Genomic DNA, 26284 nt, shown 5'->3' with positions numbered 1-26284 from the left:
GTAAGAGTGAGCCCATGGAGAGTGGCTCCTGTTAAGCCAGGGTCTACAGAAAGAGAATAGTCAAGCCAAAGAGAAATGTAAGTTGAAGTTGGAGAGCTGGGCTGGCAACCTCTAGAAGAGCCTGGAAAGCACTCCAGCTTTAAACATCTGTCTAGCCCAAGAATAGAAGGCCAGCCTATGATAGAAGGAATTCAAATATAGTAGTTCCTGACCTTTATCTCCTCCACTCTCCCTCACGCACACTGTAAGAGTCGGAAACTGGAGAGCAAGCTGAGGGGGTAGGGGAAGGGAAGGCCAGGAGAAAGAAATATGCAAGGCCTCCCAGACCCCATCCCACCATAGTCTCCCTTGCTCACTGTAACAGAGTCCTTCTGACCTCTCCTCTGTTACTCAAACACCCCAAATTTGCTCCCAACCCATGGTCTCTGTACTTGCTGTTCCCTCTATCAGATATATGCTTCCCCTAGATTATCAAATGGTTGGCAGAGTTCATTTTCTGTAGAAACATGATCTGATTTACATTAAAAAAAAATTATTCTGACTCTCCTGTGGAAAAAACACAGTAAAGAGGCAATAGAGGAAACAGGAAGACCAAATTCAGGGCTATTTCACTGGTCCCTATGAGGTATAAGGAAGCCTTGGACCAGGGCCACAGTGATTGAATTCAGAATATATTTTGAAGCTGTTGCCCAGAGGACTTAATGCATGTGAGGGGAAAAGAGGAGACTTCTTTGATTACAAAGTCTTTGACCTGAGCAATTCTTTGAGTGAATGAATTCATTACTGAGCGAATGAATGAATGGGGAGTTAAGATCAGATAAGATCAGATTTACATTTCAGAAAGCTCACTCTGGCAGTTTAATAAAAGATGGATTGAGCTTGAGGACTAAAGGCCAAGAGAGAAGTTGGAAGGCTACTGAGACAGTCTAGGGGAAAGATGCTGAGACTCTGAGCTCTTGTGGGAAGTATGGAAAGGAAGGGATAGAGGTGGAAAATATTCAAGATATCAAATTATTAAAATGTCGTGACGTGATTATTGTGAGGGATGAGAAACAGAATGGCTTCCAGATGCCTGGTTGAGGAGTAGCTCCACCCATACTGATGAAGAACATGGAAGAAAAAAGGTGTGAAGGAGGAAAAAAAGAGGATAGAAGTTGTGATGTCTAATTTTATGTGTCAACTGAAGGGATGCCCAGATAGCTGGTAAAACATTACTTCTGGATATTTCAGAAGAGATTAGCATTTGAATCTATAGATGGAGTAAAGATTGCCCTCACCAATGTGGGTGGGCATCAATCCAATATGCCAAGGGCCTGAATGGAAGAAAAAGGTGGAGGAAAGCTGAGTTTGCTCTCCATTTGAGCTGGGACATCCATCTTTTCCTGCCCTCACACATCACTGCTCCTGGTTCTTGGGCTTTTGGACCCAGACTCCTTATACCATTGACTCACCTGGTTCTCAGGCCTTCAGGTTTGGTCTAAAGCTACTCCACCAGCTTTCCTGGTTTTCCAGCTTATAGGCAGCAGATCATGGGACTTTTCAGCTTCTATAACTCCATGAGCCAATCTTTTATGTCTTTATCTATCTATCTACCTAACTGTATAGACATAGATAGGTATATATAAGCACACACACACATATATATATGTTCTGTTTTCTCTGGAGTCCCCTGATACAGATATTGAGTTCACTGTTAAATGTTGCAGTGGAGGGCGCCTGGGTGGCTCAGTTGGTTAAGCGACTGCCTTCGGCTCAGGTCATGATCCTGGAGTCCCAGGATTGAGTCCCGCATCAGGCTCCCTGCTCAGCAGGGAGTCTGCTTCTCCCTCTGACCCTCCTCCCTGTCATGCTCTCTGTCTCTCATTCTCTCTCTCAAATAAATAAATAAAATCTTTTTTAAAAATAAATAAATAAATAAAATAAATGTTGCGGTGGACATGAAGGTATGCCACCCAGATCCTGCTTCAAGGTAGAACTTTTTGCCCCAGCAACCGGGAGTGCTATCAGCAGACAGCCTCCAGATGTCAGTCTCTTCAGGGTTTGCCTCAGCTGCAGAGAACCACTTCACTCAAGGTCATGCCCTTCCTAGAGAGCTCATGTCCAATACTTGATGCCATGGGGGTATAAAGGCCCAGCTAGTCCACCCCATGATGAGATAACTCTAACAGATCATATACAGTCTGGAGCCCCCTAGAGAGTTGGCTGAGGATTTATCAGGCATGCACCAGAGTTGGACTGCTTTCTCTGCCTAATCCTCCTACCTCCCCTGCCTTCCACAGGTGTTGACCCCTACTAAACATCCTGCATGGCAATCTCTGCCTCAGCATCTGCTTTCCGAGAACCCAACCTGTGATAGTTGGCACCAGGAATGGACCAAAAGAGCATGATGTAAGGTGGAATTTGGGAGCTGGATCACTCATCATCTGGCTGGCAAGAAGGACTCCATCACTTGTGGAATACAGATGGACCTTGGTAGCAGGTGGTGATCTAGTTGTGAACATGCTCCTTTGTGGTCCATTAGAATGGTGTATTAGAGGAGAGGATTGTGCTAGTTGGTATAAAGCATCAGGCATTTGAGAAGTATGGGGTAATTACTAATTATAAGGAAAATAGAATTGGATACTTGTTGATAAGTGCCACTGATAACTTAGAAAAAGATAATGAAGAGCAATGAGAGATCACAGGCATTTGAAAACCAAGTGTGAAAGCTGAAGGGGCTCCTTGGTAGCTTCTAACAATGCTCCCATGTGCTGCAGCAGGAGGGCAGAGAAAGTTAAGGCTGAGACCCAAGAGTTAAGTCAAAGTGGCTGAACTCTAGAAAAGTTTAAATGACCAACCAAGCCACATCTGTTACACAGGGACAAGGCTCTGTTGGGGGCCGGGGGGAGGCAGGAGAGAGAGAGAGCCGACACAGGATTATCCAGCTGAATGTCCCTTCAAGTTTTGAACTCTTAGACTCCTCTGAACTCTCTCAGCCTACAGAAATGTCCCACCCTCCTTAGTAAGGCTGAGAATCCCCCTTGCTTAAAGACAATGCAGAGATCTCTGCCCTGAAAGACAGCATGTGACCCTCGCAGTATCTTTGCCCACATCCTTCCCACCCTTGACAGTAGGCTTTACCTAGAAGTAGGTCACCATGTAATCCAGCTGGAGATATACTAGGTCTAAAAAGGGAGGAAAGGGACTGTTCCCACTATTCCCCAAAGACATAACCAACATGTACCAGCGGGAACTGGAGAGTAAGTGTGGGCCAGATTCTGAGGGTGCATGATCAAGGGGGCTAGAACGTGAGATTAGGTAAGGATGAGTTTATTTATTTCGGAGCACTCTGTCAAAATGCAGGATTTAACATTCCAGCAAGAAATCCAAGAGATAATACAAACTTGCTTCTAGGACAGCTCCTAAAAATATTGGGGAAAGCACTGGACCACATTAAATGAAATCAAAATTTCAGAATTGCTGTGCCAGATGTTTGAGAAAGTGATTAGAAGGTTCACAGAAGTAGGCACGCTGGAATGGATTTAATAAGTAAGGCCCAAAGACTCACCAAATGATTGTGCTCCATGGGAACGCCAAGATACACCATTTACAAAGACCAGAAAGAATGTTGTGGTGAGGATGTCAGAAAGCTGCCAAACTAACCTCTCTAAAATATACATCTGACTTTATTACCTCTGTTTAAAAACTCTTCAGTGACTCCCCATTCTTCTGGGCATCATCAAATGTTCCAGAGCCTTGTACAGAAGGCCAGGGCTATTAGTAGGAGTAGGCCATTTCAGAAATAGACTCAGATAGCAATGAGTATAATAAAACCCCCCAGAATAGTAGAACTATAGGGACCAGGTAAAGGATGGAATCCTGGCCAAGATCCATTTTACCCTGGATCCATGGACTCACCCAGTGGTCATTTCCCCATTCCTGAATGTTCACTTGGGTTTGATATACTTGGTGCAACTCCCATATTGGGTCCTTGATCTGTAGGATAAAAGCTACCATAGTGGGTAAAGTCAAGTGGAGGTCTCTGAAATTGCCCTACCTCCAGCACAGCCCAAAGAGTAAATCAGAAACAGTATCACATTCCAGAAAGATAGCGCAAATTAGTTGAGTAATCTATTGATATCACCTGGGAAACATCTGGTCTCTGAAGGGGCTAACCTGGAGAACTCAATGAAGATATGGTGGGACCTTCATGAAGAGGCTACCATGATGCCAACGGAGGAGTGACAGCAAGAGAGGTAGAAAGAGAACCAGCAAAGAGTGGTGCCACGAAACTTAAGGGATTAAAGCATGAATACTAGCAGAGTACGATAGGAAGGTCTGAAAGTGTCCATTGTCCATTTGGTAAATGGCGTGCCAATAATGGCCTTAGAAATGGCAATTCTAGCCAAATCACCCACTCATTCCTTCACAAATATTCACTGCATATGTTATCTATACTGCTGGTAGGTGAGTGAAATAGATATGATCCCTTCACCCACAAAAGTGGGTAATCTAGTGGACAGTAGAGAAAACCAGGTTGTGTGGAATAAGTAATAGGAAAGGAAATGAAATCAGCTAGTTCTTATGACTCAAGGTTTGGAGATAATAGGAAAGAAGTATAAAAAAAAACCATGCGCACAATTAGAGCCAAAAGCCCACACCAAGCCCCATATTCACATACTTATAAGGCCCAAAAAGTACCTCCTGACTAGTTTTTAGCTGGTTTTCATGTGAGAGGGGCCAGCTTACCTACCCTCAGCAGATGTGCCTCGAACAAGCATCATGATGTGAGAAGTCAATGCTTGAGCTGAGATCTGTAGGATTAGGCACTAAATAGGAGAGGGAAGTGGGGAGAAGGGGAGGGAAGGAAGGAAGAGGAGGGGAAGAGAGTAGGCTCAGAACTTGAGGAAGGGTGAGGCTGGCTGATGTTGGCACTTCTAAGGGGAAAGGGCACAGCTGGTTTGAGGAGTGCCAGATGAAGCTGAGGGCTGGGAACCGCAGCTGCACCTTGTTGCTGTTTTGCTGTAGGGACACTGACACTAGAAATAGAAAGTTCCTTCTTCTCCTTTCCATCTCCCAATCCCCCTCCAGTTCTTCCCTTTGGCAGTCCATCAGCTAATATGAAGCCAATTGGCAAGAGCTTCTGAGAAATACAGTTTGCAGACCCTGAGCCCAGCATCACAGAGCAGAACGTAGAGGAGCTGTTTTGGACCTGACAGACAAGAGGTAAATAAACACCACAACCATATCTGAGGAAATGGATGACTGGAGGGGCTTCGTCTGGGGCTTAAACAAGGAGACAGGTGTACCGTGGCTGGAGGGCCAGCAAGTATATGTGCTCCGTACCTCACAGGGAGCCAGCAGGTGGGGGGTAGGACCAGGCATACCTTCTCCTTTGTTGGCTGCTATTGGCAGATGCAGAGATGCCACAGAGCTGGACGAGAGTGAGAAAGAGCACTGGGGACGGTGCTGAGCACATCTGGCAAGTGTCCCTTGGGGGTCCTGGAACCTACATTCTTTACTCAGAGGAGTTCAGGCGGTCCACCACAGTCTCTTCCTCATTGTTAAGATTTTCCTAGGTGGAAAAGCATTAGAAGGGCTTTCTAAGAGAGCCAGACCATATGAACAAAATTTAGAGGAGGATAAATTGCAAAGCATGTTTGGAAGGTAGTCAGAGCATCTCCTCCTTTTTACTTTTTCTTTCCTTTACAAGATGGGAAGGAGATAAAAAAAAAAAAAAGTTTTAAAATCAATTGTTTTCTTATGTGGCAGAGGCAGCTAATGAAAAAATACAATGAGAAAATAACCCATTCTCAATATCAGTAGTAATAAATACCTAGGAATAACCTTAACAAGAAATGTGTGTAACTTACACATAAATGAAAACTTTAAAAATTTAAAGGACCAAAAATAACACTGACTGGAATAACTGGAGAGACATAATCTATTGGAAGTTTAAATATCATTAATATATAAATTATTTTCCAACTTGTCTGGATGTTTAATAAAGTTACATACACACACACACACACACACACACAAAACCGAACCAGCCTAGTTTCTAGCCTGACGTATGCTTAAATATCCTGAAAATTAATCATTCTCATGCAATTTGTTGATAATAATTCTCATATAGTTTATTTTTTTAGGGATGCCTGGGTGGCTCAGTCGGTTAAGCATCTGCCTTCGGCTCAGGTCATGATCCCAGGGTCCTGGGATCAAGTCCCGAGTTGGGCTCCCTGCTCAGTGGAGAGCCTGCTTCTCCCTCTGCCTCTGTCCCCCATTCGTGCTTCCTCTCTCTCTCAAATAAATAAATAAAATCTTTTAAAAAATTATTTTTTTTTCTAGAGAGGGAGGGAGAGGGGAGAGGGAGAGGGAGAGAGAGAAACTTGAGCAGGTTCCACGCCCAGAGCTAAGCCCAATGCAGGGCCCCAGCTCACAATCCTGAGATCATGACTTGAGCCGAAATCAAGAGTTCAAGGCTTAACCGACTAAGCTGCACAGGTGCCTCTCATAATTTGATGAGAATATAAATTGGTAAAATTATTCTAGAAAACATGTGGCTATGTAAATCGAAGATTGTTTTAAATGTCCACAATATTTTGATCCAGAATTTTATTTTTACTTTTTATTTATTTTTGTAAGATTTTATTTTTAAGTTATCTCTACCCCCTATGTGGGGCTCACACTAACACAACCCTGAGATCAAGAGTCACATGCTCTACTGACTGAGGCACCCAGGCACCCCAGAATTTTATTTTTAAGAATTTATTTAAAGAGATAACCAGAGATGCTGATAAAATTTGCCTATGAGGATACTTGTAAAATGTTTATCACTTACAAAAACTAGAAACACCCTAAATACCTAACTACAAGAGAATGATGAAATAACTATATCTCAATTGATAGATATTTATATAGACAATTACAAAGCATAGTATCCATGAGTACTCAAAGATCGGGAGAAAGTTTAGGTTAAATGCTAAGTGAGAAGAGCAGAATTCAACATTTTATCTAATGAGATTCATGTGTGCATATGTGTGCACATGTGTGTGTGTATATTTATACACACATATGCTTCTACATACATAGGAAAAAAAAGGAAATTCACCTAAAAGTTATCAATGGTTAATCCTGGATAATGAAATGATAAGTAATTTTTATTTTAATTTTTGTGTGTCTTAATTTTTACCATGAAAACACTATTTCATCAGAAAAAGAACAAGCATTACAAAAAGAGGGAAAGAGAGCCGCTTGATTTTCTTTAATTCTTCTTTCAAAAATTCAATAAATCTTTAAGCGCGGGTATGTGCCAGGCACTTTGTCACAGTGTCATTTGAGGTTCAGACCACCTTGATCAGAGCTGAGTATCTACATGAGAGAGTGGCAGGAAATGGGGCTGGAAAGATGGGTCAGATCAGGTTGTTCCTGGCCTTGTAGGTCAGACAAGAGAGCTGGGATGCTATCTTGTACATGCTGAAGTGTCAAAGGTAATCATTATGAAGAAAAACTATAAATGTAGCAATTGCCTGCTGGAAAAAACTAAAGATAGCCTTTAATTCCATTCTGTAGAATGGAATGATTAAGCACCACTCCACTTTTCATATCACTAGGCTGCTATCCCTAAATTATGAAGACTAAGTCAATAAAGCATAATATTAAAATTCTCTCCTTCTGTACAAGGGCCACAGATATAGGAACAAGCTGTATCAAAGCTGTATCAGATATTAACAAAGGTCACAGGAACTGCTGACAGTAGGAAGGTAAATATGGTTAAAATTAGCGATGGACTCTTTACTGGGGTGGGCACAAAGGATCCTGAGAAGTCACCTTGTCCCTGTTTCTACTGCAGACAACAATGTTCTCTGCAGTCTCTCTCATGAATCCATCTAGCTTCTGGGGACACTTCAAGTTTGCATTATAAAGATGAGTTTCCAAACCAAATTTTGTGATCTACCGAAAACATCTGGTTCTTTCTCTTATGGATTTACAGCACCATCTGCCAAGTTACCAAAGCTGGAAAACGTGTGGTCATCTCAGACTTCTCCCTTTCTCTCACTGACAATATCCTATCAGTTGTCAAGTCCTATCAATAACGTCTCCTAAATCACATTACTTCAATTACGTCTTCGCCATTTCTCCCTCAGATTACTGCGTGAGGTCTCTGCCTCCAGTCCATGTGCCTTCCAATCTATTCTCCACCTGAGGCCACAAAACACAAACTTCATCATGTAACTTTCTGACTTTAACTACTTTAGATGCTTTGCAAGTCATGTAGATCCCTCATACTCTAGCCCCTTATATTTCTTCAGCCTTTTCTCATGAAAAATCCCCCAAAACATGCTGCACTGGAGCCTTTTCCAAATATTTGGGGTTCCTCAAATGGCCTTTATGCCGTCTCATCTCTCTGCTTCTGTTTGTGGTATGTCTAATGCCAAAAAATCTATTCTGCACCCCCCTATTCACTGACAACCCCTATTTATTTGTCCATCAAGATTCAACCAAGGAACCATCACTCACAGTCCAAATCTGAGTTACAGGCCCCCACTCTGTGGTCGCATAGTGCTCTGGGCTTATCTGCACCGTATTAGCTTTCATCTGACTATTTTGCTGCTGTTCGTATGTCCCTCTCCTACACCATACTCGGAGTTTCTTGAGGAAGGGGCTCAGTCTTTTGTTATAGACATCAGTTCTATTTGTGTGCTCGGGACCATTCTTTCCATTGTGGAAAAGCCACTCCTTCTTTCCATGTAGTTCTGCTGAGACTGGGCCTCACAGTGCTCTGCCTACCTGCCTCCAGCAGTCTCGGGCCTGTAACCCGGGCCTGGCAAACTCTGGTACCATAGCCTCTTGACAATGGTTGATGTAAACATAGGCGAGTGATTGAATACTCTTTCCATGATATTAATATATGAATCTTGGAAAAAGAAGATCCCTCTTTTTCTTTTGGATTGAACACTATAATGATAGAGGCCTTGGACCACCACAATTCCCCTTCCCCATCTCATGAAGAGAGCATGTCTATGAAGTTAAGCCAACCCTAGAGAGAGAGGCACCGTTAGAATAGGGAAATAGAGCCCAAATAATTTAGCCCCTGGATCAGTATCTGAGAAACAAGTACATGCTGCCTTTCCCTGTTATATAAGCCAATAAATTCCCTTTTGTGCGTTAAGTCCTATGAATTACATTCTGATACTTGCAACCAAGAAGCCTGGCTCGGATATCTTTGGAATTTGTGTGCCCTCAGAATGGCAGTAACTGGAATGTAAGACCCAATAAAAAACATGTTACATAGATGAACAAATAGCTTAGCAAAATGTTTAGGAGTTCCCTCTGTATAAAGTGAATTCCTTCTACCCCCAAACCTGCTTAGTATCTGCTGTTCATCAACACCGTACCCAGTTCTCACATCCTGATACAGAGGCTACACTACCTGTGTCTACAGGCGCTTTCTCCTTAAACAATTATTTGCTAGTTAGCCAGTGCCTAGAATGTTCATTAACCTGTAAACACTTGTAAAGACTCTAGTTTGTATTCTTATTTTCCTATTTAAATTACTAAATGAACCTAAAGTTAAGAAAACTCTTACCAGAAGAGCCATCATGCCCAGTCCAATTCACCGAACAGATGGAGCTCTCCATCTGACATTGGACTTTGTAAAAGGAGCCTTGACTTAAGTGTGCTTGAGACTTGTGACTGTGGGGGAATGAGTCTAAGGAGTGATTTTCCTTCTTGCAGGTACTGATCGGGTAAGTCCTCAAGTGTGTAGCTACTGAGGACTCTGTCTTGAATGAAAGAAAGTAGAGCTTCTAAACCATTAGTAGATTAATCCTCTTCCTTGGTTTTTGGAGAATAAAAGGCAGGGGTTTTTTTTCTTTTAATAAGCACATTTCATTTGATTTTTGAAGCATTTTCTCCATACTGTATAAGGTAAATGTCCTATTCAAATTTATTTCTCCCTTCTTAAACACAGCAAATCTAATCCTCTTTCAACATACACGTGAAAGTCATAGCATTTTATATACTAAAAGCAATTCAAGGTTCTTTGCGTCGGAAACAATCTCACTTGAATCCACTTAAGTCATATAAATATTTAGCAAGGTCAACAAGGATGCTTCTGAAATTCTTCCTTTCAATTATTTCTTAAGGTCAATAATCTAAAATCATGGTCAGTGTGATATATTTTTACAGCAAAAGATAAATACATAAAGAAAAATAAAAGCAAAAATTAGAACTGCCTTATCCATGTGCTCTTGAGGAGTGAGGAAAATCTGAAGGTATCCAATAATTTCTGCTTGAAAATTAGGTGTAATAGAAGAGCCAAAACCAGGCATGACCTATCCCCCCGCAGAGAAAGAGGAGGATTATCAAAAAATATAATGGCATGAGGTCTTGCGCACAGTGATTTTTAAGCTTGGACAGAGTTCTTGTATTTACAAAGAAAAGCCAGGGATTGTGGGGATTTGGAATAGGGTGGAGAGAGTTAGATTGCTCCACATAGAGAGTAGGAAGAATTTGAGGAAGCCATTTTGTTTCTGAGGGGAAAGGGGCATAGAAGAGAGAAGGGAATATAGATGGGAAATAATGGGGCAAGTAGCTGGAAGACTAGAAGAACTTTCAAAAACACATCAAAGTTTTCTTTTAATTTGTCTATACTGCTGAATCTCCCATTTGTTTAACCGAACATTGGTTTGCCACATATACAGAGGCCTTTGGTGTTTAAACACACACACACACACACATATATGTATTATATACACACATATATATATATTATGTATAAACACATGTATATGTATATGTACATGTATAGATAGATACGCATCTGGGGAGGAGGAGTGTGTTTGAGTTCTTTTGGGGTCAATACTAAAGTGAAGAAGAGAAATGACCAACCACAAAAAGGCAGAATGGAAAATAAAAATTGACTAGAAATACAAGACTCAGAGATGACTACAAGAAATTAAGAGAGGCGCCTGGGTGGCTCAGTTGGTTATGCATCTTCATTTGGCTCAAGTCATGATCCCTGATCCAGGGGTCCTGGGATCAAGCTCCATGTCCAGCTCCCTGCTCAACCAGGAGTCTGCTTCTCCCTCTCCCTCTCCCCCTCCCCCAACTCCCGGCTCATGTGCACTCTCTTGAGCGCGCTCTCTCTCTCTCTCTCGAATAAATAAATAAAATCTTAAAAAAAAAAAAAAGAAATTAAGGTCCCTGAGAATCTGCACAAATGCTAGAGAGGGCATTAGACTTTCCTACCGGGTGTGGAATGTGTTTCAGGTTAATTGCAAGAGTGCCCCAGAGAACACTCAGATTATATAAACATTTACATGATATGATTTTCCCCAAACCCCAAGATCTAAGCACTCAACTAACTAGAGATGGGTCATATTGATGACTCAAAATGAGTTTATTCTATAAATAACTATAGGAATTCACAGAAACAGCTCATGATGAATCAAGAACCAGAAAACAGAGAGGTATAAAAATGTGGAATGGTAGCCTCGCAAATCATGGTAGAAACAGGAAAGAGTCTATGAGGGCAATCGTGCAGAGTAATAAATAACTATTGACAAGCTTGGGCAGCAAAGCTTCAGATTGAAAAAAAATCTATATACTCTGTATAGGAATAAAAACAGATTAATACCACGTTATTATTTCACTGCATGTAGACACATCATTTGTAAATACAGCTAGAAACTGTAATTATAGAAAACATCTCACATGGTCTTTAATATTTCATTAGTCTCCCCACTAGAAATCAACCACCTAGAAAAGAAACGCTTTCTCAATAGGTTAATATTAATTACTTAACAACCCTGACATTGATATTTATGGAATATCTAGAAACAAGCATTCATGAAGTGGAAGCATGTTCATCCGTCTACTGGGAGGCTTACAGCATTTTTCAAAGTGGCAAATTCACTTTGTGCTCTGCCTCTTTATGTTGTGAAAATTTGAAATTACTGTTGATTTGAAGGCTCTTCAAAAGGCTCTTTTTTTATCCCTAGCTGAGAAGGAAAAAAATCGAAACAGATTAATCTGGTATTCTTTAAGCATGTCATTTCTTAATCTTGCAAAAGGGTGATGATAACCATATGAGGAAAAGAAATCTTACGGAGGAGAAAAAACTCGAGAGGTAATCACATCAGCGTAGGACACAAAAGTAAAAGTTAAAGGCAGCAACCAGCCGTACAAGGAGATGGAGGAGGAGGGTGAGTAACTCATAAAATTTTATGAATATTAGAAAAGATGCCTCACCATTAGGATAACTTTGTCAGAACCATGGAAGTGTGGTACCTAAGACTATATCCGCTGTGCCTGGTGGATCAAATCATTCATTTGTTCAATCATTCCTTCCACCATGTATATTGAATCCCCACTCTGCTCTACCTTGGCCGGGGTGCTGACACACAGTGACAAATAAAATCCAGTCCCTGTCCTTAGGAGCTCAGAGTCCAGTTGGGGAGACATATAAGTAAGAAACACTTTCAGTTTTCTCTGCTAAGTGGCCACAGAGATCAATGAGAATAGGAATTCTAGGTAAGGAGGGATCACTTTGTGTGTAATTGTAGGTCACTTATTAAATAAATACGCAATTCAAAATATATCTTTTCCCTTAGTATCTGAAAATTCTGTTTTTAACTCATCATCTTGTGAAGCTTATGGGCAATGATGCAAGGTAGACTAGACCCCAAATGGGTTTCAGGGCTGGCTCTATCCCTTCCTCGCCCTCAGACCCCTAGCAAGTCCTGTGAGGCCTGGGAGCATGGGCGGCCTCCTCTGTACAATCAGAGTATTTATCCTGATGATCTATAAGCTACTTGCTGAGCTTGACAGTCTAAGAAGCTTCATTTAAAATGCAAATGTTATCCTCAAAGAGTGATGCATGAAAGGGGGGGGGGCTTTATTGTGCATTTGTTAATTAAATTTACTAACCAGTCACCTTGCAGAGCCCTGAGAGAAAGGGACACAGGTAGGATTCATCTCAAAAATGTGAGGAAGGGCCCTAGATTTGGGTGGGTGGGAAAAGAGGGTAGCTAGGCCAACAGAGGTAGTACAAGGCATTGAGCCTCCAGTGGATGTGTCAGGGAGAAAGGAGAATCACAGACAGAATTTTTAACACATTATAGGAAAGTGTTTTTCAACTTTGTTTTCCTGATAAAGCATTAGAACATGCATCTGGGATGAAAGTCTGTAGCAGCTCCAGACTATCTCCACAGCAAGGGCTTCGGGTCACGGCTGGTGGGAATGGGTGGCTCGGGGCCTGCCTTCAGGGCACATTTGCATTACATTTGCACAAACCATTCTTAATTGGATTGTAGGTTTATTTAGGATGATGGATGTAGAGGGAAAGTGGGGGGTGAGAATATATGGGACAGTTCAGAGTCACCCAAGTGACCTCTTGGACCCAAGACCAACTGAAGAAAATGAAGAGGGGAAATTGGGAATCCTTTTACTTTCCCTTGGAAAGTTCCCTCGAAATCACCACTCCTCTCAAGGAATCTGCTCAACCTTCACCTCTCTGCTGGCCACCTGGGAAGACCCAATCACATCACCTCAAGAGGACTGACTCTCTCTGCTTTCCACTTGCCCTTACACACAAGAGCCTCCTGCCTGGATGTTTTAAACCTAACAGCCCCAGCAAAAGATAAATGTGAAGGCAGATCTCATTCTGTCCTGACCCCCTACTTTTGCTTTTTTTGCATAACCTACTTCAAAATGTCCATTCTTATCATATTGATTTCCAAGGGTAGACATTTTTACTGTGGATATAACTTCATTGTTGCATTATTTTTCCCAACCAATGCTAACTTGTTTTTCAGGGGCTTACAACAGGCCACATCAACCATGGCTAGAGTTAAGTTATGGAGCTGTGGGCTGGCTAGCAGAAATGGAAGACTGTATAGGCTTGAGCAGAGCGGTGTGGAGTCCTGAGCAAGCCATTGATCCGCTGTTGGTTGTTTTCACACATTTACAAGAATACTGCTTCACAGTGTTCCTCTTTAACCCAATACAGGTTGGATCTAATCTGTCCTAAGTAAATATCTGACAACAAGTGGCTTAAAGTATTTGAAAGATGAAATGCCCCAAAATAAGTTCTTCATTTGAAAACAACTGGAACTACATGTACATCTAGTCATCTATTTTATACAAACTACTCTTGTATGACTGATATAGATATGAGGTTGCCTATGATCATGCTCCCTGCTTTCGCACATCTGACAGGACCTTGCATGTTCAAAATCCTGGCAGGATCCCCATAGAGTAAAGCTGATCCTCTTGCTTCTCTGTTTGAGGCCAACTTTGATGCCTGTAACCCTAATCCTTACCTTCCCACCTCCTGCAGACCTTGTATGATCAATTGTCCCTTGTGTCCTATTCTAAGTCCTCAACCAACCTCTTCTCTACTCTTTGCTCCCCCCCCTCAACCCATAACAATGCTTAAATCTCTTACATCTAAATAGAAACTGTCCCTTTCCTCTGAATTCTCCCACTAATTACCATCTCATCTCTCTCTTCATATACAAACTTTTTAAAGAGTATACCATTTTTGCTCTTTATATGGCCTCATTTCCATTAACTTTTCTTTTTTCTTTTTTTTTTTTAAAGATTTTATTTATTTATTTGACAGAGAGAGAGACAGTGAGAGAGGGAACACAAGCAGGAGGAGAGGAAGAAGCAGGCTTCCCGCTGAGCAGGGAGCCTGACATGGGGCTCGATCCCAGGACCCTGGGATCATGACTCGGGCCGAAGGCAGACACTTAACGACTGAGCCACCCAGGTGCCCCACCATTAACTTTTCACCTCATTATAGTTTATCTCCCATTTTGCATAAAGCAACAGCAACTGATTTACATAAGCCAAAAAAAAAGCATTTGGCTTTTTGATATACTGGATAGCATCCATTCTCACCTTAAAGAGCCTAGATAGTTAAAAATGGCATTTCCCAGACTCTCTTGCAGCTAGTGTTCTATATGCAAATTAGGTTCTGCCAATTAAGACTCTCACAAGTTTTGGAAGAAAAAGACAGAAGACACTATCTTCCTATTTTTTTTTAAAGATTTTATTTATTTATTTGAGAGAGAGAAAGAGCGCGCACAAGTGAGCACAAGCAGGAGGGGAGGGGCAGAGGGAGAGGGAGAGGCAGGCTCCCCGCGGAGCAGGGAGCCTGATGTGGGACTTGATCCCAGGACCCTGGGATCATGACCTGAGCTGAAGGCAGACGTTCAACTGACTGAGCCACCCAGGTGTCCCTATCTTCCTATTATTAACAAGCAAGCTCATAAAAAGGCAAGTAGCAAAAGGCAAGTCAGAGGACACATGGGTGGCTCAGTCGGTTAAGCGACTGCCTTCAGCTCAGGTCATGATCCTGGAGTCCTGGGATCGAGTCCCACATCGGGCTCCCTGTCAGCAGGGAGTCTGCTTCTCCCTCTGACCCTCCCCCCTCTCATGCTCTCTCTCTCATTCTCTCTCTCAAATAAATAAATTTTTAAAAATCCAAAAAAAAAAAAAAAAAGCAAGTCAGAGGCAATGATGACCAGATTCAGTGCCTGGTTAACACCTTTGTTAAGGGTGTCAAGAAAGTTTCGATGGTGACAGAGGAAGTGGCTTTCTAACCCCAGCTACCTGATCTCTGAGTAGCATCTATGATAAGCACTGAACTTAATAGATCTCCTGATTCATGCTACTCTAACATTTCTAGCCATTTCTTAAAGCATCCAATTTCTTATACAAAATCCTTTAGTGTTTAAAATACCTGGGATAGTTTCCATTGCCTATACTGAGCCTTGACTAATATATAGTTTGTGAAACTAGATGTGTTTATAGACAACAGACTCTCAACAAGGATTTGGAAGTGGTTATCTGATATGGTTGGATTTGAAGGCAGAGATGATTCGGTTCCCACTGAAAAATGGGAACTGACAGTCCATGGCACAGTTGCAAATAGAGTTACTTAAGTTATCACATTTTTTGGAGGACTTAAATTAAATGCCTATTGAAGGCAAGACTTTGGTGGATTTGTATGGTTGGAATGAGCCAAACAAGGACTATGGGGCAAGCTCAACACTTCTGAAGCCCTGGAGAGCTTATAGAAAGGGGCCAATGTATATTTTTTAAAATGCTACACTCTAGGCAAAATTAGAGGATTGGAAAGTTTCTGTAACTGCCATCAAACAATCTCTAATCTCTTCAAGCCAACAGGGTGACATGTCCAAAAGTAAGATGCCAAGGCTGTCATGTGACTATTGATTTACGAATGAAATCGAATTCACAGCCTCCCCCACTCTTTTATGGTCAAGACAGACTTTGATTAGGGAAGGAATGGAACCCTGAGAACTGAGATGAGAACATCTGGACAAATTCTGATGACTGTGAGTCTCTGGAGCCCTCAGTATACACTGAGCCTTACTTGGTAAAAGAAGAAGTCCTTCTTTCCCACATGAGAAAGCTAGCTCCACCTTTTGTGGAAAGCCTGCGCTGACTTTACCAGAAGTATCTACCTTCAGGAGACGCCAGTTAACTTCGTGTTTCACCATAGCCATGTCTATGTTTCACCATTTTCATCGTTTCTTGCCCCATAAAAAAAGTCAGATCCCATTACACCTCAAGGAGACCAGTAAAGAGAGTTTACCACTTAATATTACAATTTCCTGCTTACTTACATCTGTAGAAACCTGGTGAATATGTGTAATAATGGATTCAGAGGGGGAAAGGACTAGATCAATAAGAAATAATTATCAACATGGATGCATTTACTAGAGATTTTTATTTTTTTTAAAGATTTTATTTATTTATTTGACAGAGAGAGACACAGCGAGAGAGAGGGAACACAAACAGGGGGAGTGGGAGAGGGAGAAGCAGGCTTCCCGCCAAGCAGGGAGCCTGACGTGGGGCTTAATCCCAGGACCCTGGGATCATGACCTGAGCCAAAGGCAGACGCCCAATGACTAAGACACCCAGGCACCCCCATTTACTAGAGACTTTTAATTCAGTAATCTAATTCAGGAGAATGCATCTGTTTGTTCAGCTGATCAATTTAAATCTGGTTTCAACAGAGACCTACCCCAAGTGAGATTGAAATGTCAAAATTCCTTGGCAGAATGTAGTGGTGGGGGAAGGGGGGCATGGATACAAAGTCTTAGGGAGATAACAGTGTTGAAATGAATTACTATTTATGACCTGTTCATTCACCATCTAACTATGCTTGCCAAGAGGGCCCAAAGAATGCTCCCTTAACTAAGACACAGAGAAATAGATCTGGTTGAAGCACCAATATCCTTTAAAACACTACAGTGGCTGCCCTATGTAGGAGAGCCTGGTATTAAAATAGGTGTACTGAGTTCAGTGGTGATGATACGATTCTGGAGTGGCAGAGGGCAAGTGGTAGTACTAACTGGTTACCATATAAGCAGCAGGAATACAGCTGTAATCAGAATGATCTGACCTGGGACTAGGAAAGATGGCGGAGGAGTAGGGGACCCTATTTCCACTGGTCCCCGGAATTGAGCTGGATATCTACCAGACCACTCTGAGCACCCACGAAACCAGCCTGAGATGTAAGATCTGGATCTCTACAAGCAGAATATCGCAGGCAGTTGGTTTTGAGGTACGAAGCGGAGAGCCCTGATTCTGCGGGCAGATATCGGAGGATAAACGGCAGCGGGAGGGAGCCTGGACCTGGGGATCCGACACCGCCGGTGAGTGACAGCCTCGCGCTCTGGGGATGGGGCACAGACTCGCAGACCGGTAGCGGCAGGGAAAGGACTCTAGGGCAGCCCCCAATGGAAACCCAGAGCGGCGGGGTCGTGCCTGCGAACTGCAGCCCCCAGGACGGAAACCCAGAGTGGCGGTGTCGCCCATGCGCGAACCGGAGCGGCTGGCGGTTTTAGAAGCACCAAGGGCAGAGACGTGCCCCGACCTGGAGGCAGGACTGGGGGCGCTGCAGAGGGGCGCACAACCCAGGCCGCTGCAGCTTATAGCAGCACGGACAGAAACGGAGACGGTATGGCCTGGAGGGCTCACTGAAGAACAGACTGCGGTGTCTCTGCTCTAAGGCAGAGGGTTGGACACTGTCTCTTCTGCTGACTCGCGGAAAAGATGCGGAAAGCCACCAGGGAAAGGCGCCAGAAAACAAAAGCCCCCAAAACTGATTCCCGCTGAGCCCATCCCCCCCACAGGGGGGCAGGGCAACTCGGCCCAAACAGGGTTGCCTGAGTAACAGCGCGGCAGGCCCCTCCCCCAGAAGACAGGCTGGGAAAACAAGAGGCCAGCAACCCTAAGGTCCCAAGAAAACAGGTGCATCTTGCTTGGGTTCTGGTCAATAATTTGGACTCTATACATTCCCTCAAACACCCATCAACAGAATGACTAGGAGGAGGAGCCCCCAAAATAGAAAAGACTCAGAGATTATGACTTATGCTGCAGATCTACAAATGGATGCAGATATAACCAAGATGTCGGAGATGGAATTGAGGCTAGCAATTGTGAAGACAATGGCTAGAATGGAGAAGTCAATTAATGGCAACATAGAGTCTCTAAGGGCAGAAATGAAAGCTGAATTGGCAGAACTTAAAAATGCTATCAGTGAGGTCCAATCCAATCTAGATAATCTAACAGCTAGGGTAACTGAGGCAGAAGAACGCATAAGTGACGTGGAAGACAATATAATAGATAAAAAGGGGAAAGAGGAGGCCAGGGAAAAACAACTCAGAATCCATGAAAACAGAATCAGAGAAATAAGTGACACCATGAAGCGTTCCAATGTCAGAATAATTGGAATCCCGGAGGGAGTGGAGAGAGAGGACTAGAAGATGTATTTGAGCAAATCGTAGCTGAGAACTTCCCTAATCTGGGGAATAAAACAAACATTCGCATCCTAGAGGCAGAGAGGACCCCTCCCGAGATCAAGGAAAACAGGCCAACACCCCGGCATGTAATAGTAAAACTTGCAAATCTTAGAACCAAGGAAACCATCTTAAGGGCAGTTAGGGGGAAAAGATTCCTTATGTACAGAGGAAGGAACATCAGAATAACGTCAGACCTATCCACAGAGACCTGGCAAGCCAGAAAGGCCTGGCAAGACATATTTAGGGTACTAAATGAGAAGAACATGCAGCCAAGAATACTTTATCCGGCAAGGCTTTCATTTAGAATGGATGGAGAGATGCAGAGCTTCCATGACTGGCAGAAGCTGAAAGAATATGTGACCCCTAAGCTGGCCCTGCAAGAAATATTAAGGGGGGTTCTATAAAAGGAGAAAGTCTCCAAGATCGATATACAACAGAAATTTACAGGGACAATCTATAAAAACAATGTCTTCACAGGCAACATGATGACAATTCATATCTTTCAATAATCACTCTCAACGTGAATGGCCTAAATGCTCCCATAAAACGGCACAGGGTTGCAGATTGGCTAAAAAGACAGGACCCATCTATATGCTGCCTACAAGAGACTCATTTCGAACCTAAAGATACATCCAGACTGAAAGTGAAGGCATGGAGATCCATCTTCCATGCCAGCGGACCTCAAAAGAAAGCTGGGGTAGCAATTCTTATATCAGACAAATTATATTTTAAACTAAAGTCTGTAATTAGAGACACAGAAGGACACTATATCATTCTTAAAGGGTCTATCCAACAAGAAGAACACAACTGTAAATATCTATGCCCCCAACATGGGAACAGCCATCTACATAAGCCAACTGTTAACCAAAATAAAGAGTCATATTGATAAGAATACGTTAATTGTAGGAGACCTCAATACTCCACTCTCAGCAATGGACAGATCATCTAAGCAGAAAATCAACAAGGAAACAAGAGCTTTGAATGATACACTGGATCAGATGGACCTCATAGATATTTACAGAACATTCCACCCTAAAACAACAGAATACTCATTCTTCTCGAGTGCACATGGAACTTTCTCCAGAATAGACCACATACTGGGTCACAAATCAGGCCTCAACCGATACCAAAAGATTGAGATTATTCCCTGCATATTCTCAGACCACAATGCTTTAAAACTGGAACTCAATCACAAGAAAAAATATGGCAGAAATTCAAACACTTGGAAGCTAAAGACCACTCTGCTCAAGAATGTATGGGTCAACCAGGAAATCAAAGAACTTAAACAATTCATGGAAATCAATGAGAACGAAAACACATCGGTCCAAAACCTATGGGATACTGCAAAGGCGGTCCTAAGGGGGAAATACATAGCCATCCAAGCCTCACTCAAAAAAATAGAAAAATCCCAAATTCACCAACTAACTCTACACCCTAAAGAACTAGAGAAAAAGCAACAAACGATGCCTAAGCCACACATTAGAAGAGAAATAATTAAAATTAAAGCAGAGATCAATGAATTAGAAACCAGAAACACAGTAGATCAGATCGACGAAACTAGAAGTTGGTTCTGTGAAAGAATTAATAAGATCGATAAACTACTGGCCAGGCTTATCCAAAAGAAAAGAGAAAGGACCCAAATTAATAAAATTATGAATGAAAGGGGAGAGATCACGACTAACACCAAGGAAATAGAAACAATTATTAGAAATTATTATCAACAACTATATGCCAATAAACTGAGCAATCTGGATGAAATGGAGGCCTTCCTGGAAACCTATAAGCTGCCAAGACTGAAACAGGAAGAAATTGACAACCTGAATAGGCCAATAACCAGTAACGAAATTGAAGCAGTGATCAAAAACCTCCCAAAAAGCAAGAGTCCAGGGCCTGATGGATTCCCTGGGGAATTCTACCAAACATCCAAAGAAGAAATAATACCTATTCTACTGAAGTTGTTTCAAAAAATAGAAACAGAAGGAAAACTTCCAAACTCATTCTATGAGGCCAGCATTACCTTAATCCCGAAACCAGGCAAAGACCCCATCAAAAAGGAGAATTTCAGACCGATATCCCTGATGAATATGGATTCCAAAATCCTCAACAAAATCCTAGCTAATAGGATCCAACAATACATTAAAAGGATCATCCACCACGACCAAGTGGGATTTATCCCCGGGATGCAAGGGTGGTTCAACATTCACAAATCAATCAATGTGATAGAACACATTAATAAGAGGAGGGAGAAGAACCATATGGTCCTCTCAATTGATGCAGAAAAAGCATTTGACAAAATACAACATCTTTTCCTGATTAAAACTCTTCAGAGTATAGGGATAGAGGGAACATTCCTCAAGTTCATAAAATCCATCTATGAAAAACCCACAGCGAATATCATCCTCGATGGGGAAAAGCTGAGAGCCTTTCCCTTAAGATCAGGAACACGTCAACGATGCCCACTCTCCCCACTATTGTTCAACATAGTACTAGAAGTCCTAGCAACAGCAATCAGACAACATAAAGAAATAAAAGGTATTCAAATTGGCAAAGAAGAAGTCAAACTCTCTCTTTTCGCAGATGACATGATACTTTACGTGGAAAACCCAAAAGATGCCACCCCCAAATTACTAGAACTCATACAGTATTTCAGTAATGTGGCAGGATACAAAATCAATGCACAGAAATCAGTTGCTTTCTTATACACTAACAACACACTGTAGAAAGAGAAATTAGAGAAACGATTCCATTTACAATAGCACCAAAAACTGTAAGATACCTCGGAATAAACCTAACCAAAGAGGTAAAGGATCTATACTCCAGGAACTACAGAACACTCATGAAAGAAATTGAAGAAGACACAAAAAGATGGAAAAATATTCCATGCTCATGGATCAGAAGAATAAACATTGTTAAAATGTCTATGCTACCCAGAGCAATCTATACCTTCAATACCATCCTGATCAAAATTCCAATGACATTTTTCAAAGTGCTGGAACAAACAATCCTAAAATTTGTATGGAATCAGAAAAGACCCCGAATCGCCAAGGAAATGTTGAAAAAGAAAAACAAAGCTAGGGGCATCACGTTGCCCAATTTCAAGCTATATTACAAAGCTGTGATCACCAAGACAGCATGGTACCGGCACAAAAACAGACATATAGACCAATGGAACAGAATAGAGAGCCCAGATATGGGCCCTCAACTCTATGGTCAAATAATCTTTGACAAAGCAGGAAAAAACATGCAATGGAAAAAAGATAGTCTCGTCAATAAATGGTGCTGGGAAAATTGGACAGCCACATGCGAAAGAATGAAACTCGACCATTCTCTAACACCATTCACAAAGATAAACTCAAAGTGGATGAAAGATCTCAATGTGAGACAGGAATCCATCAAAATCCTAGAGGAGAACATAGGCAGTAACCTCTTTGACATCAGCCACAGCAACTTCTTTCAAGATACATCTCCAAAAGCTAGTGAAACAAAAGCAAAAATGAACTTTTGGGACTTCATCAAGATTAAAAGCTTCTGCACAGCAAAGGAAACAGTCAACAAAACAAAGAGGCAACCCACAGAATGGGAGAAGATATTTGCAAATGACACTACAGATAAAGGGCTGGTATCCAAGATCTATAAAGAACTTCTCAAACTCAACACCCAAAAAACAAATAATCAAGTCAAAAAGTGGGCAGAAGATATGAAAAGACACTTCTCTGAAGAAGACATACAAATGGCTAACAGACACATGAAAAAATGTTCATCATCATTAGCCATCAGGGAAATTCAAATCAAAACCACACTGAGATACCACCTTACACCAGTTAGAATGGCAAAAATGGACAGGGAAAGAAACAACAAATGTTGGAGAGGTTGTGGAGAAAGGGGAACCCTCTTACACGTTTGGTGGGAATGCGAGTTGGTACAGCTACTTTGGAAAACAGTGTGGAGTTTCCTTAAAAATTTAAAAATAGAGCTACCCTATGACCCAGCAATTGCACTCCTGGGTATTTACCCCAAAGACACAGATGTAGTGAAAAGAAGGGCCATATGCACCCCAATGTTCATAGCAGCAATGTCCACAATAGCCAAACTGTGGAAAGAGCAGAGATGTCCTTCAACAGATGAATGGACATCATTCATTGTCCAGGGCGCCTGGGTGGCTCAGTTGGTTAAGCGACTGCCTTCGGCTCAGGTCATGATCCTGGAGTGCCAGGATCGAGTCCCACATTGGGCTCCCTGCTCGGCAGGGAGTCTGCTTCTCCCTCTGACCCTCCCCCATCTCATGTGCTCTCTCTCTCTCTCATTCTCTCTCTGTCAAATAAATAAATAAATAAATAAATAAATAAATAAATAAATAAATAAAATCTTAAAAAAAAAGATGTGGTCCATATATACAATGGAATGTTACTCAGCCATCAGAAAGGATGAATACCCAACTTTTACATCAACATGGATGGGACTGGAGGAGATTATGCTAAGTGAAATAAGTCAAGCGGAGAAAGTCAATTATCATATGGTTTCACTTATTTGTGGAACATAAGGAATAGCATGGAGGACACTAGGAGAAGGAAGGGAAAAATGAGGGGGGTGGGAATTGGAGGGAGAGATGAACCATGAGAGACAATTGACGCTGAGAAACAAACAGGGTTTTAGAGGGGAGGGGGGAGGGGGGATTGGTTAGCCCCGTGATGGGTATTAAGGAGGGCACGTACTGCATGGAGCACTGGGTGTTATACGAAAACAACGGATCATGGATCACCACATCAAAAACTAATGATGTATTGTATGGTGACTAACATAACATAATAAAAAATAAATAAAAGATCTGACCTTCAAGAATGAGATTATTTATGGCCGGATTCCTAGGATTGAACCAAAGGGGAACAAAAAAGTCAGGAAAAAAAAATCTGGGATATTTGAGCAGTGGGTTTGAGTTGCCTCAGTGAAAAGTCAGATTACCTCACCCAATTCCCAGAAATGGATCCAGTTCACAGTTTGAGCTTATTGAATATAGAAGCCAGGTACCCCTGAGCAAGGATCCTGTGGCATTGTCTCAAGCACGTAAACTTCTTCTTTGTCTCCTTAAATAAACTTAAGCCACTTGCCAGAGTAACTGTCTATTGGGAAAGGGAAATACCCATTCTTTAGGGTTTAACTGGACACTGGTTCTTAGCATTAATCCTTAGGGATACAAAAGATAAACATGACCCACTAGTAAGAGTAAGAGCTTAGGAGGGTCAAGTAATACATGCAGTTTTGGCCAGAATCCATCTTGCAATGGGCCAAGAAAGTCCATGAACCCATTCTGTGGTTATTTTCCCATTCCAGAAGACAAAGTTGTAATAACATTTCATCAAGTAGGAGATTATCCACATTCATTCTCTTGTCATGAAGGGAAGGGACTAATGAAGTGAACCAAATAGCGAATCAAAAACAGTATCACATCCCTGAGGGAATTACACATTAATACCACCATCAAAGACTTGAGGGTCTCACCTGTAGCTCACTACAGTTTGCATTTCTTGAATTGCAATCCCTCTGCTATCCCTGAAAAACAACAACAACAACAACAACAACTCAATTTCTGGTAATTCAGGAAGGGAAAAAAAAAATTTGAAAGAGGAAGATGGTGGTAGCAGGGGGCAGCATAGTTTAGAATCTTTTTGAATTCACACATAAAAATATACAGAAAAATTTATATGTAACCAATATTTACAGCAAAACTAGATGATAAGATATCCAACAAACCCCAAAATACAAATCGGAGTGGGGGAGACAGTAACATGAACTACGTGTTATCTATCGTCATTTGGGTTGGAGAAATGAGAGAAATGCAACAATGTAAGTGATGGATAGAAACCCCTTCAAAAAGGCAACAGAAACTGACAGAAAGTACAGCTGGTCAGTTTGAGAAAGGAGCAGAAACTCCACTAGTGGGTGAGTGTAAGGGGCCAGGAGCAAGGCCTAAAACGGGCTGGAGTTGTCAAATCCCCTTGAACTTCTGACAAACCTCCCCAGGAGAAACTGCCAGTAGCCTTACATCTGAGTAAAATAGGAGCAACAGAAATAAATGTAAAGGAAGGTCTAGATCAAAGTGTGGGAGGGGGGAAAAGAGCCAGAAAAATCTCAGAAACCAAACCACCACATTTTTAGACATTACATGAAAACAACAGAAGAGGACACTGTAAAGTTCGAAGATCTATCTGAAACAAGCCTCCTCTAAAAGTGCAATAATAACCAAATTTATATTAAAATGAGTAACACAAAAATGTGTCAAAATCAAGTCCCATAAAATGTTACTATTTGAAAAAAAAGAAAAGGAGCAGAATGATATCCCTACAAGCAAAGAAAACACACTCAAAAGCTGTGCTCAAAAACAAATCAAAACTGTAATATACTATTTCAAAATGAGCTAAAAGATACTAAGAAAATAATACAATATAGGGGAAAAGAGCATAATTCAGAATCAGGAAAACTCAGAAGTGATGTGACAGAAGTCAAGAATTACCAATAAAAGGCAAAAAAAATTTTTTTTAAATAAAGATTACTGTAGGAGAAAAGTAAGGGTAAATAAACACAAGTGAAGCCTTTAAAACATGGAAGGTAAAAGGAAGGAAAATTTTTAATTCAAAAATAAATGAGAAAAAGCAAAAAAGAATTCAAGAGAAAGGGATAAATACTGAAGATAGGCAAAGAAAATCCAATATATGGATAATAGGAGTCCCTGAAGAAACATACCCAAAGCAGGGGAATAGACCAAATACTGGAATCTTTCTTGAAATAAAAAACAAAAGTATTTGAAATTGTATATTGAAAGAGCACACTGTATGCTTGAGAAAAGATATGTAAGGTGGTCACGCCATTTATAAAGTTAATGTCTCTCTTTTATAACAAATTCACTCTGTTCTAATTATTAGAATGGTTTCTGTCTCCTGATTCAGAAATTGGTACCAGCATTGGTCCCAGGAAATAGACCTTCAAAGATTGAATTTGAGGATTTGGTGATATCCTGGCTCTGGAGAAGAGTGCAGAACTTTCACCAATGGAAAACAGGATGTTAGGTAATCCACGGCATGCAGTGGCATTCACAATTAATGAAATTATCATCGGTGGTTAATTATGATAAAGTATCTACACAAACACTAAGACATATTCTAGTAAAATTCCTGAGCTTTAAGGAAAAAAATATTTCAGGCTTCTAGGTAAAAAGGCACACATGACATACAATGAAAAAAAAAAAGTATTATCACTGGATTTTTCAACAGCAACATTTTATGTCAGGAGAAAATAAAACAACATACTTAAATTGCTTGAAGGGAGAAAATGTGAGCCAGGGATTATATATACAGTAAAACTGATCTACAAATATAAAAGGTGCAGACAAATTATTATCAACATGCAAGAACTCAAAGAATACTATTCCCATGAGTCCTTCCTAAGAGATCTACTAGAGCTGACTG

At 41.5% G+C, this 26284-nt stretch overlaps 1 long non-coding RNA gene across 1 annotated transcript in view; it reads right to left on the bottom strand.

Annotated features, from left to right (window-relative positions):
• Nucleotides 1–26284, bottom strand: part of LOC118019341 — an 81731-nt gene that overhangs the window by 41312 nt on the left and 14135 nt on the right. The window contains exons 3-4 of the long non-coding RNA XR_004681658.1: nt 24321–24371; nt 5367–5554 (exon numbers count right to left, since the gene is read on the bottom strand). This is a non-coding gene — a long non-coding RNA (uncharacterized LOC118019341). The remainder of the gene's footprint in view (nt 1–5366; nt 5555–24320; nt 24372–26284) is intronic.

The sequence above is a fragment of the Mirounga leonina genome, unplaced genomic scaffold (genome assembly GCF_011800145.1).
Source record: "Mirounga leonina isolate KUSES-001 unplaced genomic scaffold, KU_Mleo_1.0 Mir_173, whole genome shotgun sequence".
Taxonomy (NCBI): Eukaryota; Metazoa; Chordata; class Mammalia; order Carnivora; family Phocidae; genus Mirounga; species Mirounga leonina.
This window is presented reverse-complemented; position numbering and strand designations above follow the sequence as displayed.